At 44.1% G+C, this 21,744-nt stretch overlaps 1 protein-coding gene across 1 annotated transcript in view; it reads right to left on the bottom strand.

The window, feature by feature from the left end:
• NRXN3 (neurexin 3) overlaps positions 1 to 21,744 on the bottom strand; it is a 1,605,778-nt gene that overhangs the window by 1,464,463 nt on the left and 119,571 nt on the right. The window contains exon 12 of the mRNA XM_039883931.1: positions 1,108 to 1,226. The gene's annotated coding sequence lies outside the window, so the exon portion shown is untranslated. The remainder of the gene's footprint in view (positions 1 to 1,107; positions 1,227 to 21,744) is intronic.

Genomic DNA, 21,744 nt, shown 5'->3' with positions numbered 1-21,744 from the left:
ATTAAATGCCATATTAATTCTGGAGGCAAGGGTAGAATTTTGAGGCAAAGGTCAAGATGCTGTAGGAGACATCTATTTTTGTCATAGCATCTATTCCCACTTTGCCTTTTCTAACATCATCCTGAATTTTCCAGCCAGGCATTTACCTGAGATTGACTTCACCCTGAGCCAGAGGAGTTGAATCTTGACTGGCCTAAGCCACTCTGTATATCCCCTCTACCCTGAACACAGTTTTTGATTCAAGAATGACACATGTTATAGACTGAATGTTTGTGTCCTCCCTAAAATTCATATGTTGAAATCTAATACCCAGTGTAATGGTATTTGGAGGCAGGGCCTTTGGGAGGTAATTGGGTCATGAAGGTGGAACCCTCATGAACAGGGCCCTTATAAGGGGCCAGAGAGTTACCTTACTCTCTTTCCATCGTGTGAGGATACTGCTACCTAGAAGACCTTTGCCAAAACCCAACCATGCTGGCATCCTGATCTTAGTCATCAAGCTTCCAGAACTGTGAGAAAATTCTGTTGCTTATAAGTCATCCAATCTATGGTACTTTGTTACAGCAGCCCCAACTGACCAAGAAAGCACATGATCAAAATCAGGCAGATCAGAGCTAATAAGACTCAATATTTGATTGAACTTTCAGTTACTCTTTCTTATGGATATGAATGAGGAAACTGTCAGGGAAGATGTTTACAATAATCTTTGACACAAGAAAAGAGGCTGCATGACAATAGGAGTCAATGTCAAGGAATGGGGAGAGAAGCTAGATTCTAGTCAAAATATTCAAGCCTTGCCTGAACCATTTAATTACAAAGCAAGTAGATTCTCCTTTTTGACTTTAGCCAATTTGGGGTTGAGTTTTCTATTACCTGCAACCCAAAACTTCCTAACTAAAACACTTTACTAACTGTTGGAATGGGGGATATTAAGAGCCAAATGAGGGCGTATACCCGAACCGGTCATGATTCAGGAGACAAAATTACCAAAAGCAAATGAGTTAGCAGAGAAGAACTAGCAGAGCAGTCCTGGTGTAAAGGGATCTGACAGAACTCCACTAGAAGTAGCTGGCATACATTAACATTTAAAAGATTAGGTGCACACACCTTCCTACCGGTGTCATAGGACGTCCTGTGTAGAAGAAGTAAAGGAGGAGGCTTCTGGGGCTCTGTAGCTGTCAAAACATGGAGCAACTCCACTGAGAATCGTGTTGAGACTCAGTGGTCTGCTGAGAGAAAATGAGAGAATGTTAAAAGGAAGGCAGGGCTTAGGAAATGAAACTCTTAAACCATTGTCTAAAAAGCCTGGAACAGCTTAATATGACTTAAGGCAGCATCAGTATCCACAGTGTCCAGCACGATGGGGTCAGTGCCTCTGGGCAGCAGCCATGCATGCCGTCAGACAGGTGGTTTGGCATGGTTCCAGGTAAGCAACCCATTTGGGAGCAGGACCCAGAAAAGGTGAGTACAGGGGAAAATTTTCTACCTGCTGGAATGGAAGTTGATATTGGCAAGAGCTAAGCAGGAGACCCTCCCCCTTCGCCTCAAATGTGGTTTCTCCTTCATTACTCCCATCTCCAACCCTACGATAACTTTGTAATTTATACTTTATAAAGAACTGGGCAGAAATATTGGAATATTCTTGAATGTAAGTTCCATAAGGGAGGTAACTAGCATCCGTTTATTCATTACCCTGTCCCCAGCATCCAGCATAGTGTCTGACACATAAAAGGTATTCAAGAAATACTCATTGAATGAATAAATGTACTTGGCAGGCTTTTGTCCCAAGATACAAAAAGGGTTTTCATCTGTAATGAGGAAAATGAAGCATTCCACAGGAAAAGACTACATGGTGTGGGGGGCGGAGGGAGGGGAGGTTGATGGGGTAAAGTCACTTCATCGTTGGCAACAGGAAAAACTCTGTTCCCCATCTTCTGGGGAGGAGATTGATAGGGAAGTCAGAGCTGACATTTGGCAAATACACATTAGTTCAGCTGTACTAGATGTTTACAGATGAATGGTCAGTGTTGTTGCTACACTGGTTGTTAAATATTTAGACTATCACCATAGGGAGAGTGGGTACTACATTTTGGAAAGTACTCTCTAGTCCAGACAGCATGGCCCCTGGGCCTGGGCAGTGCAGGTGAAATCCATCAGGGCCAAGAGATGAATCAAGATGGTCAAGGCAAAGGCTGCTCTTCATCTTTAATTTGGGGATATTTCTCCTGGACAGTCCCCTCCTACCTGAATCTCCAGATTCCAGATCATTCATTTACTCATTCAAATAATGTGCTTTGAGCTTATATTCCATGCACTGGAATTACAATAGTGAAGCAAAGATAAAACATCCCTTCATTTATAGAGTGTATAGTGAGAAAAAAGATAATAAGCAAGTAAATAAATAAATGAGGTCACTTAGACAACGATAAGTGCTATGAAGAAAATAAAACAAGGTAATAGGGGAGAGAGTACCTATGGGAGAGGAAAGTCCTTTAGGCAGAGTGGCAGGGAGGAGTTTAAATATGGATAAGAGAAAGTAGCAAGCCCAGCAGATATTTGGGGAAAGGGTTTGAGGATTAAAGACAAGCAAATACCAAGGCCCTAATGTTAGAATTTGCTTAATGTTTTCAAGAAACAGAAAGGAGGCCATAATGAGTAAGGGGCACTCTGGTAGGAGATGAGGTAAGAGAAAAGAACAGGGGCTGGATCACCCAGGGATTGGAAGCCATGATTAATTAATGCAAGTTTAGTAGAGAGCCAGAGATTTTAGGTAAATGAGGGGCACTATCTGACTTAAGTTATGAAAGATCATGCCTGTGTGGCTAATGGACTATAGAGACCAATGTGGAACCTGAAAGAACAGGCAGGAGGCTGCTGTGGGACTCCGGGCAAGAGATAGTGATGGTTTCGGTGCTAAGCGTAGTAGTGGTGGACATGCGAAGAAGAGGAAAAATTCTCCTTGAGAGCTCTTGACACATTGTAACAGTTTTAGTCCCTTCCTTACCTCCACATTAAAAAATAACAACAATGGCTCTGAGCAGTAACTGAGTGCCGGGCTTCATTGTTCAAGGTGTGTACTTTTCACATGCAATCATCTCATTTCATCCTCTCAGCAAATCCATGGGGAAGGTTATTATGAACTGATTGTGTTCCCCCAAAATTCCTACATTGAAGCTCTAACCCCCAATGTGACTGTAGGTGGAGATAGGATCTTTAAGGGGTAATTAAGGTTAAGTGAGGTCACAAAGGTGGGGCTCTAATCCAACAGGACTAGTGTCCTTTTAAGAAGAGGGAGACACCAGGGATGTTCAGGCACAAAGGGAAGACCCTGTAAAGGCACAGGGAGAAGGTGGCCATCTGCAAGCCAAACTTGCTAACACCTTAATCTTGGACTTTCGGTCCCCAAAAATTTGAGAAACAAATTTTTGTTTTTAAAGCCACCTAGTCTATAATATTTTGTTATGGCAGCCTGAGCTAACTAATACAAAGGTACTGGCATTAAGTAGTGTGTAGCCATGGGCCTCAGAGCTAGACTTCCTGGGTTCAAATTCTGGCTTCCCACTAATTAATTTACCTGCTTCCTTCTTAATAACGATACTCTACTGCCCTCCAGAGAAATAGCAATGAGTCTGATGAATAAAAAACACATTAAAATTACATTAACCCTACATATCACCCAGTGGAAAATGAAGATGAAATGTCCTCAGCCAAAACAGTAAGCGATCTGTCAGAGAGTGGCTGTGTTTAAGAGATAGGTATTGGGGGTGTGTGCGAAGGAAATATTAGAGCTCAGAGGGAAAAAAGATGTTCCCTTGAATGCTTTCACTCCACTTAGCACCTAAATAAAGTTTGTAAGATCCTTCTCCACTGATCGAAGCCACCCTCCACAAGCTCCATTGGGCCGCGGAATCACAGGTTGACCCAGCAGAGTCTTATTCTCGTCCAGACCTGACGAGTGAGGAGATCGAGGCCTGAAATGGCCAAGTGCCTTGTAGAAGTCCATATAGTTTGTGGACCCCTACCAAAGCCAGTGGTAGCTTTCATGAACTGTTTTCTTTCTTATTTTTAAATCTCCCTGAAAGTCTGTATACTTTAGCAGGAAGGACAGGATGTCTCATCTCAGACGTGGCTGAAGTTCAGGCTAATCTAATGGACGGAAAGCAACCCAAGACTCCTGGGGCTACCTCTTCCCATTATTTCAATCCTCTTTCAAGGACAAGCGGCTCACATGAAAGACAGGTGGGTGGAGCAAATTCCTCCAGAACAATTCAGCCACTGGAAGGGATGGAGCAGTGTGTTCCCGGCAGATTTTTTTTTTTTCTTTTTTTTAATAAATGCTGGCTTCCTTCCGCATTTTGCAATAGGACCACTTAGTGACACACATTTTTTCTCATTCACATTCAGCTGCCTGTACTTCATCACTTTCTACAGATGCTTCCAGACTCAGATCACGCCAGCGCTTTGTCACTGATACACTCTTGCCTTTGAGCTGAAGTTAGCAAGAGGAGGGAGGTGGCATTTTTCCCTTGAATGGCTGAGAAATTCCCTCGCCCCCACATCCAATCAGCCACCAAAGTCTGTCATTTCTTCCTTTCCGTCTCTCGCATCTGTTTCTCCCTCTCACTCCAACTGTCGCTGCCCTGGTTGGGGCCTCGACTGCCTCCTGCCTGGGCTGCTGCCGCAACAGCCTCCTCCTGCTTTCCTTCCTCTGGCTTCTGCCTCTCCACTCACGCAGGATACCACCATCCGAGCAGTTCCCCCATTGTTTTCATCACTCGCCTGCTCTGAAACCCCTAGGGGCTGCCCATTGCCTAAAAAAAGTCCAACCTAAGCTCAGAATTCAAACCCTGTGTGCTGGTCCCAGACGACTTCCTAACAACGTCTTCCACTCTGCACATACACAAACCCTGTGCTTTAACCTACAGATTTACCCAAGGTAACCCCAAAACTTCAGGCATCAATTCCCCCATGTCATTGCCCTTGTCTTTTATGACTTCCCGGCTGTCTTTCCACCAAAGACCTATTGATTCTCTAAGAACCAGATCTCCATTCCTTCATCCTTTCCTCTTTCAACAAAATTATTGAGAAGTGCAGTGTCTCCAATGTACTTGGGGAGGCAACGGGTGATGAAGGCAAACATGATAATTCCTGCACGGTACTTACAGGCTAGTGGGGGGGAGGGGATAAATACATAAATAATGTATCTAAAGTAATATCCACAAATGTGATAAGAGCCAGGAGGGTTCTCTGAGATAAGAATAGGGGGAGGACTGTCAGGCGACCCCCTTAGAGTGAGAGGTTAGGGAAGCCATCTCTGGAGCAGTGAAATCCTAGCTGAGAGCCGAAGAATGAGTTGGCCTGTACCGTTTGAGACAGGGAATCGTGAAGGCTCCAAGGAGATGAGAGAGATGGTGAGGAAGGCAGAGGTAGGTCTGCCCTCCTGAGAAATTAGAGTACTGAAAGACAAATCAGAATCTACTCCCCAAAATGAAGATGATACACACTTGGAGTCCTCATTTACCGGTCCCTCCTGTGAGGATAAAGAAATTTGTAATATGAAAATGGACTGCTTGCCCATCACAGATCTGGCTGAGCCAATGAGCCACTGAATAAATACCTAGAGCCGGCCAGTTAGTAGTGACCATGAGTGACCTTGTCATCCCTGCCTGTTGATTCTCCCAGACGTGTTGGGACCTCAAACTGAGACATTCTCAAAGCTCCCGAACATGTTTCCTGGGCTGTTCAAGCATTCTGTATGTTATATATGCTCACGCATATACACACACACCCCCAGGTGCATTTGTATGAGTGTAGATGTAAGGAGGTAGAGGTCTCTGTGCTAGCAGAGTACTAGGGGATATGCAGATGCTCAAGTTTGCCTCTGTTAACCTCCAGTCCTTTCCTCATTACCTACCTCTGCCTCTTAACCACAGACCATTCTTGGACTTATGACCACTATCAAATTCAGAAGCCAGATGTCACTTGAATTTGACCAACCTTTGAGACATCTCTGATTCATTAGGGAGAGCCCAATTGGCATCTACTTCCTCACCCTTCCCAAAAACGTGCCAATTTTAACTGGACTCAATGCCCTCTTCTCCTCTGCCACCCCAAATCCTATACCCAGAGACAGAAGTGAAAGCCACAGGAGTCCCCTGGAATGGATCCTGGCAAAAGTCAGAGGGCTTACATCATTGGGCCTTCGGTTTCTTCCGAAAGGCTGGGAATAGGAGCAATAGAAGTCACTCAGGGTCATCAGCCCTTTCATAAAACATACCTGATGGAAAAGGCATAGGAAGGTCTCCAGGCAAAGGAAAGAGATTTGGGAAGCCCTTAAGTGGAGAAAGACCTTGGCATCTCTAAAGAATTATGTTCTTCGAAAGTTATCTGGAACATAATGAATGAGGGGGACAAAAATCAAGGGGGGTTGGGACAGCTGGCAGCAGCCAGATCACTGCAGGCTGACGTTTTAAGTGCACTGGAAAGCCACTGATTTCTTTTTCAAATCAGACACACCATCCGCTTCCAACTTGGACCTTCCGCATCGCTTTCGCGTTACTGTTCTTTTAGCCTCTTGCCATGAGCTACATGGTGATGCCTTCTCCATTGGCATCTACTGATCCCACACTCCATGTTCAACGTGTCAGAGTTGAATTTGGCCCCTGCAGGTCTCCATGAGTTGTGGGTGAAAACCTCCAAATCTAACTCCACATGTTCAGCCAGCTTGCCTAGCCTTCTGCCATGGCTCTTCCTTGGTTTCACTCCAGTTCACTCATTGGGATTGAAGCCCCATCCTAAAGTACAGCAACACCTCACCATCCTGCTGCCTTGTGATCATTAGTGCTGGGTGCTCACAACACCAAGAATTATCTTTGCCAGGATATTCCTGTCTCACTTCAGGAGTTCAGCCTCCTACGCTTTAATGCCGGACCCCATCAGACCTTAAGCCATGTGTTCTCAAAGTGGTCCATGAACCATTCATATCAGAATCACCAGAGATGCTTATTACATACAGATGCCCAGGCTGGCCCCTCCCCAGACCCTCTTGAGGTAGAGTTTAGACATCTGCATTTTTAACAAGTTTCCCAGATAAAATTTTGGGACATCAAAGTATGAGAGCCAATTTTCTAAGTCTTGAAAGCTTTACAGTTTAATAGTTGCACCCTCTTCCCCAAGCCAATCTTAGCTCATTCTTTTCTTCCTGCCAAAAACTACTGGGATCCTAGGGAATCCAGACCATGTGACCCACCACACAGCCATAAGCGAGTGGCTTGGACATGGTTGATACTTCACAAATATGTTCCAAATCATTATAAGTGTCCTGAATCTAAGCTTGTGGCCTATCAGGGGCTACTCTAAGCATGTTTGCTTCTATATACCATTCTATGTGAGTGAGCACCATTATTCCAGGATGGCCAGTATGTAAAATCAGACCACAACCTGGATTTTCACACTCGATGCACATCTTTTCTCCCAACACAAGCAGTACCCTGAAATTCAACAGATGCCTTAGTCATTGGTTCTTGCAAACCACTCCTGTTACTGAGCCAGCCACAGAACCCATGCATGCCTGATGGAGGGGGGGACATTGATATCCTCCTTTAGAGGCATCATTAGAACTCTTCTCAGGATAAAAATGGCTTGATTTTGCCCAAATATGTTTCTATTTGGGCTGGTAAGAACAACAAAATTGGTTGTTTAATTGAGTACTATGATCAACACTGTTACCTGTAATAACTCCCATTCCTGCCCATAGCACCAGGACACTGGAGAGCATCTCAGCATAGAAAACCAGAAGGAGACATGGTGGAATGGGTGTGACTGACATCAGATAGTCTCAGGTTTAACCCCAACTCCAGTGCTCATTAGCTGAGTGACCCTGAATAAGATCTCTGTATTCAGCTGCTTAACCTCCATGAACCTCAGTTTTCTCCTCTGTAAAGTGGAAATACAGTTCCCAGTTGGCATGGCTATAGTAAACCAAAGTTCTTCCCTCCCCTCCCCTCCTGGTGATTCGTACAGGGCTGTGGAGAGGGAACCAGTCAGGCTTGCAGTGCTGCCTCTGCTTGCACTTATAAAAGCAATGTCTGTCTGAGGCTCCGCCATAGTCCTTGGGCCTCCTTATCCTCAGAGACAAATCTGGTGATGAATAATGAAAAGAGCCATAAGCACTCTAGCTAAGCAGGTGACAATAAAGCAGGCTTTCCATAGCTTGGGTCTCCTGCCTGCGTCAGGACATTCAGTCTTAAGTCATTCAAAGACAGAGTAACTTTATACTTTGTGCAAAAACAACTTAAAAACGAGAGTAACTTGGCATTTCACGTAAGCTCCATGAAAGCAGGGAGCATTTGTACCACACTCTTTGTTGTGACCTAGCACATCTGTGGTAGTCATTGCAAGAACCCTAGCCTGGGGCATAATATTCCCATAGAGCAGAAGAACATCGCACCTCATCCTCTCTGGCCCCCTCCCTGCTTCTCCTGTCAAGAGGAGCGGCTTAGCAGAGCAGTGTAGGAGAAGAAATTCAACGTGCTGCATTCCACCCGCACCCTCCCTCACTTGCAGAGAGCCCTGACCTCAGACAGTTTTTTCCCTGTTTGTTCATACAGTTAGTTTACCAGGCTCAGCCCCTGGGAAAATAATAATAATAACAACAACAACAACAATGACCAATGCCTACTGAGTATTTAACAACACTGCTTCAGCATTTCATAGGCTGGTTGCATAAAATCTGAGACTGTTTGCTTCTGCGTGAAAGAGGACAGCTCCCTTGCAGAAAACTGTGGTGAGGATTAAGTAACATACCGTACGCCAAGTGCCCAAAAACCTGGTAGGAAGTCAGTCAACACTGTTTCACAGCCTCCTTCCGTCTCACTGCCAGACCTTGTGTGGAGCCCGGGATTCAAAGTCACCTAAACATCAACCTGCCCTCAAGGATCTCCCTGCCTGGCAGAGCTGGGTAGAGACACAGAAACAGGATTATAACATAAGGTGAGTGAGACACGTGGTAAGAAACATGAGCCTAGTGCTACTGAGGACAGAGCGGAGTGGTTTCTTCTTTCCAGGAGGGTCGGGCCGTTGGATCTGGATCTTGCTGGTTAAATGCGAGTCTGAAAAATCTTTTATTGCTACCATCATCAAGGTCAGCCCCAGCGTTTAGATTCTGTCTTCTCTTCTTGTGACATCATGGGAAGGTTCACAATATCTGTTTTACTAACTTCCTTTGAAAGACATCACCGGGCAATAGCAAGAGAGCTGACCCCATCCAGAGGGCTGCCCATGGGTTGCATTTTAAACAGCTCTTATTTTCTCATGACACAACAGGGAACCCAAGGAGCTGTTTTATATTCCATGTACCTACAGATTATAATCCATTATAGAGGTGTATTTGTTCCTGGGAGTGAGACAATGCTGGGCAAAGATGCAGAATTAATTGCCCTGAAGCTATAAATCTACTTCTTGATGAGTTTACAACAAAAACTTGTAAATTCCCCCACACCTATCTATCTCTCTACCTACCTACACACACACACACACACACACACACACACACTACATCTTGTGCATGCACTTAGGAGAACTGCCTAGTTGGAAAGGTAAGCCAAGGAGCTGATTATATCAATGACAACAACAAATAATGGCAATAGTGGCAGTAGTTACAATTCAATGAGGACTTTTTGCATGCCAGGCTCTATATTAAGTGCCAAACCTACATGATCTCTCATTCAATCCTCCTAGCAACCCCATGAGGTAGGTTATATTGACCTCGTTTTAGATAAGGTGACAGACTGAGACTCAGAGCAGCTTCAAGATACAGAGCTAGTAAGCAAGGTCAGGACTCACACCCAAAGCCATGGACAGCAGGTCCACGTCCTTAACCATAAGCCGTGTCAAGAGAGCCCGGCAACAATAGAAAGGTCCCTGCTGAGGGATGATATCAGCTCGAGCTATTCTTTGCATGGAACCTGAGGACCACAGCACTTCCAAACGAAGATTTTGAGGGACTCAGTATGTGGTCCCCCAGATGTACGGATGGAGCTCATCACACCCAGTGCCGCTGGGTATGGGAGGAGCAGAAATTAGAAGCCTGGAGGATCAGTACTTTGAAAACCATTTAAGTAGGCATCCCTTTCAGTTCCCAGTCCAGGAGGCTGGTGATGAGTCAGAGGAATGGCACAGAGATGCTCAGTAAAGGTGATGAATGGAGAAGCAGAAGAAGAAAGCGGGGAAGGGCGAGGGAAAGGCGGAGATGTAATCCAGATTTAGAGGGAAATAAGGCAAATTAATAAGTTTTCAGAAAGTAAAAACTTGGGAAGCAGTTGCTAGGGCAATGTAATAAATTCTGACGAATGGCATATTCCTCATCCAGGGTCCCCTTGCGACAAACTGACCAAACACATCAATCTCTACCACTTCTTCAAAGAGTTGCCTAATTCATGATAAGATCTGTAACGTCCTCAAAATCAGCTTGAGTCCTTTGTATGCCATACCTCTGACCCAAGCCTCATAACAGGATTACATAAGGGCCAAGCCTGAATCATTCGACAAAGACATTATGCTATAGCATCAGGCAGAGCGCCGTGAGTTGATGATACGACAGTGAACAAAACACTCAAAGGACTTAACTCCTATGGAGAAGACAGTAGGTAAAATATAAAATACGTTACATGGGCATACATACTATGGAGAGAGAAATAAAATATGAAAGGGGCTAGAGAGTCCCAGGTGGGTGGTGAGAACAGTGTTTGACTTTCAAAAGGAAAGTAAGAGAAGGCCTCACATGAAGGTAACAATGAGCAAAGGCATGGAAAATGCTAGGGAACAATGAAGGGAAGAGGTTTGTAAGCAGAGAATAGCAAGTGCAAAGGCTCTGAGGTATAAATATTCTTGGCACAGTTGAAGACCACTAAGGCCAGTGTGGCTGGGACAGAGTGAGCAAGGAAAGTAGATAAGAGAGATCAAGGGGAGGGGAGGTCCGAGGCCATTGTGGGAACCTCAGCTTTTATTCTAAGTGAGATGAGGAACCTCTGTGAAGTTGAGAATAGACTTGACCGTGTAAGGGAGGAAGCAGATTAGCCAGTGAGGAGGTTATTGCAAGAATCTGGGTAAAATATAGTGAGGGCTTGGATCAGAGTGGTGGCTGCAGAGGTAATGAGTGGCTGAATCAGGATTAGCCAAAGGATAAGATGTGGAGGGTGAAGGGAAGAGGAGTCAAGGTTAATGCCAAGATCATCCATACCCAACTCTGTGTTCTAACCTTAATTCCTAAGGAGACTTAAAGTCTAAGCCCCTTTGAATAAAATGTAAAGACTTTTTTTTTTATTCTTCACTTTTGTTTCCTTATGGTACGATTGGGGGTTTGGGGAATTACAATGTATAGGAGAAAAAAAAAAAAACCTTTACATTTAAATCTTTCATATTAATTATGTACTATTCACATGAGGTCTCATTTAATCCTCTGCACTCTTCAAGGAGGTGAGCACCACAATCACCGCTTCCTCAACTAAGGTTCAGGGGAAATGAAAAGCTTGTCCAGGGCCACACAGCTAGAAAGGGACAATATTTAGTCCTAGAGCCCAGGGATCCTGACCGTATCTCCCATGAGCTTTCTATTGCCACATGGTTTTGATTCTGTCAAAGTTCATTCAATAAATATTTATTGAACATCTCTAGGGTAAACACCAGGCACTGGGTTTATCTCTGGGCATAGCAATGAAGTCTTGATGCTGGCACTGAAAGAGCTCTCAGTCCTGGCTTAGGAAGGGGACAGATCCAGCCCCCCTCCACCGTCCTGCTGAGAAGCACACTCCTCTGTGCCTGGGGAGGGGAGAGGTGATGTGTCTTGACCTCCCCCCTCTTTTCTCTCTCCTCTCATTCACAGGCAGGCACACCCTGCTCCCTGGAAAACTGCTAGAATTCAGCTCTAGACTCACTGGCTTGGAACTGGCATGCTGACCTTATGCAAATGAAGTCACTGTAGCCCAGGCCCCCAGCTGGGTGTGGCAAAATTGGCCACAAGCAAAAAAACGATAAAGAAATCTCTAACATGTGCCAAGGGAGAGATTATCACATGGGCTTTTGCTTTTTATGAAATAGGAAAAGTGGATTTTTCTAGTTGACTGCATTTGATCGTTTTTCCTCCATTTGTTTTAAAGTTGAACATCTGATCTGGCAGGGACTTCTCACATTCAACTGAAAAAAAGATATCTTTGAGCTCTTCTCCCAGCCTCCCATAATAGGGAATGGGGGTGGCAGAGCTTGGAGCATCATTCCACCACTACTCCCTAACATATCACAGCCTTGGGCATAAATCTGACTAAAATTCCTTCTAATTTTGTCCATGCTTACCCACCCAGGGACCTTTTCCTTCTGGGTTTATCAAAATCTTTTTATATTTTTCCTATGGTCTCCTATTTTTTTTTTTTCTGTTATCCTTTTATACAGCTGGCCTTTCTCCCTGCCATAGGCTACTATTGCCATCTGGAAGCCAAGAAGAGGTCATCCCAGTAGGATCAGAAAGCCCAGGAATCTTCTAACCAAACCAAACCTAGCACAATTGTTTGCACTGCCCTGAGTCAGGGCATGGAAGGTTCCAGAGCAGAGAGGCAGTAGGGTGGAGCAAGACAGTGCATCTTCGGTGTACACACCGATCACATGGGAATCTTGTTAACATGCCTATTCTGGTTCCATACATCTAAGGTGGGCCAAGATTCTGCATCTCTAACAAGCTCACAGGTGATGCCCATGCCCCTGGTCCATGGACCACACTTTGAGGAGCTAGGAGGAAACAGAAAGTCCATGGGTTAAGAAGCTGTGACTCTAACTAATATTAATTCATAAATCTTGCAAGTGGGCAAGATTAATGTTTCTAGAATGTGGCTTGCAGAATATAAACCCCTTGTGATTCTCCCTTAAAAAAAATTTTTTATGGTCAAGGTCACATATGTTTGAGAAATACTGCATTCTGTATTTGTACACCACGCTTACTACCAAGGGGTCTGCAAAGTCCTTTTCAGAATTGCTCAATATACTTTAACTCTGCTTATCCCAATAGGATCCTTCTGTTCTCAATGTGATCTGTAAGTTTTCAGCCACTGAAATGCCAGCCGTATGCCGTCCTTGTGGCAATAATTGTTTCTATCCAGGAAGGGACCTATTGTGGGGCGCCCTGTTATCCTCTGCCTTCTTAGGGGCCTCTCCTCCCTCCTTTCTCAGTAAGCAAGCAAGAGGCATCCAAGGCATTCTCTCCACAGGTTCAAGATCTGAAGGTAGAACCAACAGCAGAATCTTAGTTGTAGAGAATGGGGTCTGGTTGCAGAGAAACTGGATGGACTATCTTCCATGAGACCTAATCTGTTCTTTATATACAGAAGGAGTTCAATGAAAAGTTGACCGAAATGCTGTAGATTTAGGGAGCGAAACCAGGAATTCCAACTGGCCCAGTGAAGTTGAAGGAATCCTTTCTCTTTCAAAACCTCTTCCTAATCCTAAACTTGGAAGTTTTCCACAGCAAGGCTAGAGAGAGCAGGAAAAACCCAATTTTAGTTCTCCGCTTCCACACAAGTCATATTGTCAAAAGGCTTACAGTCCTGAGAACTGGCCTTCACAGCCTCTGAGTCACAGAGTGTTACAGAAACTCTTTGTCTTCATGGCTTCCCAAGAACTCAAGAACAAGCATATCAATAAAATCGACTTACAATGTACTTCACTTATATAGTCCACTCTTCTAAAAAAAAAAAAAAAAAAAAAAAAAAAACCACTTTGTAACCTGAAGCTGTAGCATCAGCAACACTGAATCTTGGGACCTGAAATGGTGGGAAAAGGGGGTACTCATAGCTAAGACCCAATAAAATCACTTCTTTTTTTAATAAAAATTTTTTAAATGTTCGAGCACAAGATACACTAATGGAATTGATTATCCCAGTAAAACTTTCAGTCACTCCTTGTAGTCCAGTGAAATGACAAATTAATAAATGCAACGACTTGCATAAACTATTCATTTAGTAAATGACTATCTGGATCCACAGGGGCTGGGCAGAGCTGGGGTGGGAGAGGGACAGGGAGTGGGAGCAGATGCTGGGACTGACCAAGCTTTCCAGGGTCATCATTAAGGAGGAAGTTTTAAGGAACAAAAGCATGAGGGTGTTCAACTTCCTTTCCCCTCACCCTCAATCAAGAGAACCCAAATACCTGAACTACCTGATTTGCAAGCCCAAAATTTGGGGAGGTCTTTGTATCAATGATTTCCATCTCATTCAGTAACTAAGGAAACTGAGGGAAGGGAGATCAAGGACTTACATGCAATCACACAGCCAATTAGTGACAGATTGGGCCCATGTGATACGAAATTCCCTTCACCAGAACTCTACAAAATTGCCGAGCCCCTTCTTATCCAGTAACCCAGTGGGCCCCTGGTCTAAGGAACAGGAGGAACGGGGAAGAAGCCAGCTATAAGTATATAAGATAAAGTTAGTTTAATCAGCATTTTCCCCAAAGCTGCCCAATCTCCTTACTTTCCAAGCAGATATCAGCCCATATAAGCTTCCCAGCTACTATTACCAGGAATGGAACCCATGACTGGAAGAATCATTTCCCCTCCACGTAGACTAGTGAAATGAGGGAGAGAAGCCTGGAGTACAGAACAGCCAGCATTCTCACATGCTACAGCATCCTTGACCTCTTTCCCAGATTTCCCAACTTTCTAGCAATTTGAAAGTCATTTCAGTTGTCTCCGCTCCTTATTTAAAGAGAAGTATCTTTTGAGAAAGTTAAGTCTACCAGTTAGTCACACCTGAGTATGAATGACTGTTTCAACTGCCTAATTTGAAGTTGGAGTTGGGGGTGGGGGAGGAGCGGGGAGTGGAGATTTTACAACAAAGGCAGTTGAAGGAGGGCTTTGGTGATCAGTTAGTTATAGCATTCTCTTAGATAGCTAAACTGCTCCTGGTGCTACACCAAGAAAACCAAGTAGAATGGAAGGTGTCTTTTCTAACTATGCCTAAAATCCAGAAGGTATTTTTTTAAATTGATTAATAGGACAAAAAATATTTTAAATAAAAATAACTTCATCATGGTAAAACACTACCATTAAGGGAAGTCGAAAGACAAATAATAAACAGCAAAAAAGATATTTCCCACTCATGTCATCGATAGAGTTTATCTTCCTAATATATAAAGGACTATCAGAATATGTAAGAAAAAGAACTATCAGAATGAGTAAGAATAAAGTACACTGAAAAATGGAAAAATAATATTAGAAAGTTCACAGAAAATACAGTGACTCTTAAACATATAAAATATGCTCAAACTCCATTGTAATAAGATAAATGCAAATTAAAATACACTACAATGCCATTTTTCACCCATCGGATTGGAAAACTCCAACAGTTTGATTATATAGTTTGTTGATAGTCATAGAGAAACAGGCACTCTTGTATTTCCTGGTAGTAATATAAACTCATACAACCCCAGTGGAGGACAACTGAGTAAAATCTATCAAAAGTGTCAATGAATGAACCCTATGCAATTCCATTATCTGGGAATTTATTCTATAAATTTGCTCATATGTGTGCAGAATGACCTATGTACACGGTTATTCATTGACACAATGTTGAAGTAATAGCAAAGATCAGAAACAACCCAAATCACCACTGATTAAAAACTGGCTGAACGAATTGTGATACATCCATACCATAATTCTGTGAAGCTATTAAATAATGATAATGTTTCCTATTTATGAATATGAAAGTATCTCCAAGATATATCATGAGAAGAAATAAGCAGAAAACTAGGTGCTATGTAATAACTTTGAGGCAGGGTAGGGAGGCAGGGCATAGAAATCTTTATTCATATTTGTTTGCATGCACATAAAGAAACTCTAAAGGCTTACTTATCTAAGAAACTAATGACAGAAGAGCCTGGAGTGGGGCTGGAATTGAAACTGGGTGGATGTCAAGGATGAGAGCAGGAGCATGAAGACTTTAAACCACATAAATATCTATACCTATTCTAAAAAATGAACTTACAAAAATGTACTATGAAAATAAGACACCAATCCTACTTCAAAGAGCTCATAGGGTACCTGTCAGTATTCATATAGATCCACACACGAAAGGACCTATAGTAGCTGATGCCTTAGAAATAGGAACACTTGTTTTAAACAGAAAGTGAAATAATCAGACCCAGTGGCAGGCCTCAGTCCTGTCACATCTCACCTTGCCTACAGCCTCCCATGTCAGCACCTATATATTTAAATACAGCAAAGCTACCACAAGAGCGAGGGCCCAGCCAGGCCTCTTCCAAGCTGTACTGATCTGCTCATCTTTAGAAACATAGAAAGGATGTCAGCATGGCCACTGTGGACACGAGCCCACTGGCAACCAAGACCCTCTGCCAGCCGAGCGCCTTCTTCTGACATCTCTCCTGCCATACGTGGGTGTTTGTGTTGGGGGTGGAGGGTCGGGCAGCAGAGAGGATGCTCTGAGTTCCAGGAAGGTTCCTTACTAGATTTGCCTGCCTCAGTTTGGATTTCCCCCAAAGCAGACCTGGAGACAAGAATTCAAGTACAGGTAGTTTATTGGGAGATAATCCCAGAAAGCACAGCAAGGACCTGAAGAAGTAGAACAGGGAAGGGAGGAATGGCAATTAAATGTATGTCAATGAATAGGTCACCACTGTGGGAAAACTGGGTCTCAATCCCATCCCAGGGACTCGGAGAGATTGTGTAGAACATACCACAAGATCAGTCCCCAATGAGAGAGGAGCTGAAATACTGATCCATGAACTCCCATCTCTCATTGGGTGTAATTTTGCCAGCATTTCCAACTTGCACAAGTAGACAGTGTGCTTCTAAGGCTTGAGAATGCCTGCAGGCAGAGAGACACAGGAAGACATCATGTCCAGTACATTAAAGTGACCGAAAGATAGGCCTGGTGACTTGGCAATAGACCTTCAGCATCTGCTACACCACCTGATGCAGCACTCAAGAGGCTTAATTTAAAGGAAGAAAGACTCAGGGGGCCGCCAACAACGTTTTCAAATATGCAATAGTCTCACACAGACCTGGTGGAAGTATAAATTACTACAAACATTTTGGAGGGCACTTAGAAACGTCTATTGAAATTAAAAGTCCATAAATCCACTGGCCCAGCCAAGCAATAATTCAGTTTTTCCTGATCCGCTTTTTTTCTTCAATAAAAATGTATTTGTACCACACACTAATAATACAAAGATTAAAGTGTCCTGTTGCTATGCCCACTCCAGGAAGCTACTCGTCTACCTTTTACCACCATCACCAAAATTATCTGTCCTATGTCCCATGTCTTTCAAGCATTGCCATTTAAAACGGCCAGGGGATCAGCAGATAACATAAGTGAAAGAAGCGAGCCAAAGTAATGAAATAGAACAAAGGAAATGGCGACAACGGTGGCAACTCGAGAACACAAGTCCCCTCTGAGGATCTTCAGCTGCGGTTTAAAAACCAGTATTTAAAAAGAAACATAAAAGTGACAAACAAACAGGACAAATGGAGACTCATGGACATGGACAATACACTAGTGGTCACCAGAAGGTGGGGCAGCGGGGGGACGGGGGAGGTAGATGGGGTAAAGGGTCAAATATGTGGTGACAGAAAGAAATCTAACTACGGGCAGTGAACGCACAATGCCTTACTGTTGAATTGTCCACCTGAAACTTACTGGATTTCATTAACCAATGTCACCATAATAAAAATTTTTTTAAATAATTTAATTTAATTTTAATAAATAAATAAGTAAAACGAGTAAAATATATATATATATTTTGAACTTCTGTTCCAAGATGGACTAACAGGGAACAGATTTACCCTTCTGCTTGAAAAAAAAAAACAAGAAATATATATATAGTGATTTTCAGGACATCAGACATTAAACAATGAAAGCCAGTGACACCTGAGAGTCAGGAAACAAGTGAGGCCTAAGACCACTCCAGCTTACTGCCTTGAGAGAGTTTCCAGGCCATAACGCGAGTGGACCCCAACAGACTCCTGAAGGCAGCTACCATCTGAAAGTCAGATTACCTCTCTTTTACGGAGAGGACGTCATAGAGAGAAAACTCCAGAGATCTGCAAGGTCCCCGCCACCCAAGTCTTCATGGAAGTCAGGAAACGAACAGGCTGGGGAAAGAACTCCCCAAAAGGATTAGAGGAAACAGCACCTAACACCCACTCGGGGCTGGGAATAGTGCCTGTTCCCACCAGCCAAACTGGAAAAGCACAAAACTCATCAGGCATTGAACAGAATACTCAGAAGAGTCTTGTCTCAGTAGTGGGGAATAATTTTTCCTAGACTAAGCGCTGCTCAGGTCTTGTATAATAAAGCTTTAAAGCCAGGCCTGAAAGAATCACACTATTTTCAAATAACTTAGCTTAGTTCTGGAGGCTGGAAGTCCAAGATCGAAGTGTCCACAGGACTGGTTTCTTCCAGCCTCTCTCCTTAGTTTGCAGGTGGCCATCTTCTCCCTGGTCTTTACATGGTCTTCCCTTGGTACATGTATGTGTCCTGATCGCCTCTTCGTATAAGGACAAGAGTCACAGTGGGTTAGGGCCCGCCCATATGACCTCATTCAACCAAATTACCTCTGCAAAGATACTATCTCCAAATCCAGTCACATTCGGAGGTCCTGGGGGTTAGGACTTCAACATATGGATGTGGGGAGGAACACGATTCAGCCCATAACAACTCCTCACATTCCTCCTCCTGCCTCTACCCTAACCCATACATTTCCAGCTGCTGAAAGATCCAGACTCCCTGCCAGTTCTTATACCCTCACAGATCATGTCAGGAGGAAGCGGGGTTGCTCTCACACACACCACCTTCCACTCTTTTGAAAGCCCATAGCTATTTCTCCCTCACTTCACTTAGGGGTTCCTAGTTCCTACCACCAGAGGTTTTTAACAAGTGGTACCCTAAGCCCGAAGCTCACCCTCTCTCTCTCTCTCTCTCTCTGAATGTCAGTTAAGCACTTCTCTCTCCCACTCCCCTGCCCAGTTAATGTCAGGATTACCACATTTAGAGAGCCAACATGACCAGTGTAGGCTCTGACCCACTTATCACAGAAATACCAATCGCACTGTCCAAAGAGGTTAGATGACCACACATTTAACTGACTGTAAACAAAAAGGAATGATGTAGAAGAAGCCCTCACTGGCATACCTACTGCTGATGCTACTACAAAAGCAGTTTTGGAAATTTGGGCAATACTCAGGGAGCCCCTTTGGCATCAAAGCACTGTGTAGGGTTTCCAGGCTTGTGAGTGGCCTGGAAATCAATGAAATAAGGTCTATTTACCTTGTTTTGCTCAAAGATGGGATGAGCATCTTCAAGTACCTAGAGGAAATAATTTCTTGCCAAGAGATGGGACAACCCATTACATAAGTGTTAAAATTGAAGAGTCAAGAGAGAGATTGGATCAGCCTGCCACAACACCCCGCCAGGCCAAGAATGAGTGGATTAGTCTAGAGTCCTCTAGAACAGAGGCCCTGCAACAGCCTATCAGTCCCAGAAAAGATACTTAATCAAAGTCTGAGCCTATCAGATTCTCTATCGTGGGAATTTGAGACTTAAGGAGATGGAGGCTAGAGATCTTCGGTATCCCTCAGAAACTCCTGATAAGGGGGCAACTGGAGACCCTAAGCAGGCCTTCTTCCTCCTCTTTCATAGGCCTGGCTAGTCTCCTCTTCTGAAAATGCTGGCAACCATCCCAATATTCTTCCTATTAATTGGCCATTTGGCTTACATTAGCCAGGGTTGGTTTCTATTAAGCGCAATAAAAAGAATCGCAAATGATCTATTTTCATTTTATGCATTTTTTGGTCCCAATACCCGCCACAAAATTTAACATGTGGTAGATATTCAATAACTTTGTTTTAAATGTATGGAAGCCCAATTTTCCCCGTCAATCAACTTCACATAAGATTAAGAATAAAGACAAAGTGTCCTATGGTAAACAGAAAAAGACTCTTTGGTGCCAACCTGTCCTGACACGCAAGTTATATAAAGACTATGCTCTGGTTTTCTCTGAAAGGGGAGGATGCATTAAAAATTTCTAGCAGAAACAATGACCTGATGCCAGATGCCCAGCAGGGTCAGAGGTGGGAAGAATTGGATCCTAATCTCTGCTGACTTGGCAGCATCCTCAGTGCTGCCCAGAGTAGGCTGGAGGCAAGGAGCACTTCTGTCTTGCTGGGATCTGCTTACCCCAGGTAGAACATTATACCTTTATATCCTCACTAGGGCTCCTCACATTTACACATTCTCTCTGTAAAACTTCCATCATTGCCACGGTTTAGTCTAAGACTTGGGATACCCACCCAAATATCTAACCACACATTTACTCAAGCTTTAGTATTCACTGAGCCCCCTGGCTGTGCCTCCAGACTCCACATATAGGTGACTGTGCCAATCTCAACCACACTGTGGATGGGACGCCCTGTAGGGTCACTCCAGGCCCTCCTCTCACCCCTATATTTCTATAGCACCCTTCTAAATGATCGCCTAGCCCCTAGCCTCCTGCTTCTCCAGTCCAAACTTCATTACATCAATATTAGCTCCCCAAGTTGCCAATAACCATGTTACTTTCCTACTCAAAAACATTGAGTAAATGATAAGCCAAACCTTAGCTTATCATTTAAAAAAACACCCGCAATCTGAACTCAATCTATTTTTTAAATTTTAATCTTTATTGCTCGAAATTTTCTCCTGCATGAAACCTCTACTCTCACAGAAGCAGCCTGCTTATCTGCCTCACTGCTGAGCAGATAGGTATAAGCCTGGAGTTTATATATTTTTTTTTCCTTGAGGTTTTTTTTTACCCCTCAAAATTGAAAGATTACTAATACAGCCACCTACCCCTCATGGCCCATTCTTAGGCCCTGAGTCCTCCTCAAAGGATATGGCAGTGGCTCTCATTTCCAATATCCTAAAATATCATGGACGATATCATTCATGGGAGCCTTTCTGTACACAGCCCAGTGACAACTACTACCTGACCCCTTTATACAGGTGAGAGGCTCTTACTACCAATCCCTTCCCACCAATCCCTTCCACACCAACTTGCCAAAACCAACACTTCATTCAGTGGTCAGAGGTGCAGGCTTGGGGCAGCCAGAGAAACCAGGTGGGAGCAGACACTGCTCAGTTGTCCCAAGCTATGACCCAGGCACCCTTTCAGAAGCCACTCCAGCTGAGATTTGGACCGCTCCCAGCAGCCAGTCTGGTCAAGTTGTCTGTCCACAGGGACCAGGTGGGGCAAGGAGGTCAGAGTAGGTGGAGGAAAATAGACAGCAGAGATGAAAGTCAGAGGAGGAGAAAGCCACCATCTCACAGGCTGCGATTACCTGCTGATGGGCAAAGCTTGTTAGCTGAGGCCAAGGAAGACATAGACCTAGAATGTGAGCTGCAAGCCAGCTGGGAGCTGGGCCACCTGAGGATGCTCTGCACCTCTGCTTGCTGTGCCCCTCCCTCCTCTTAATCCTGAGTTGCTTCTAAGACAAACCTGCAAGAAAGCCCTCACAGATCTAACTGAGGAAGCTGTCAGCGGAAGTCTGCTCTACACCTTCTCTGCTCTCCTCCTCCATCAAAGGCCCGGAGTCTCACCGCAGCTAGAGGCTGGTGTGGCTTGAGGCAGCCACCACACAGCACTTCAGGGGCCCAAAGATGGACTCCTGGAAGGCGAGCATTGCCTCATTTTTCTCCCGGGCTAGCGTTT

The sequence above is a fragment of the Pteropus medius genome, unplaced genomic scaffold (assembly GCF_902729225.1).
Source record: "Pteropus medius unplaced genomic scaffold, Ma_sr-lr_union100, whole genome shotgun sequence".
Taxonomy (NCBI): domain Eukaryota; kingdom Metazoa; phylum Chordata; class Mammalia; order Chiroptera; family Pteropodidae; genus Pteropus; species Pteropus medius.
This window is presented reverse-complemented; position numbering and strand designations above follow the sequence as displayed.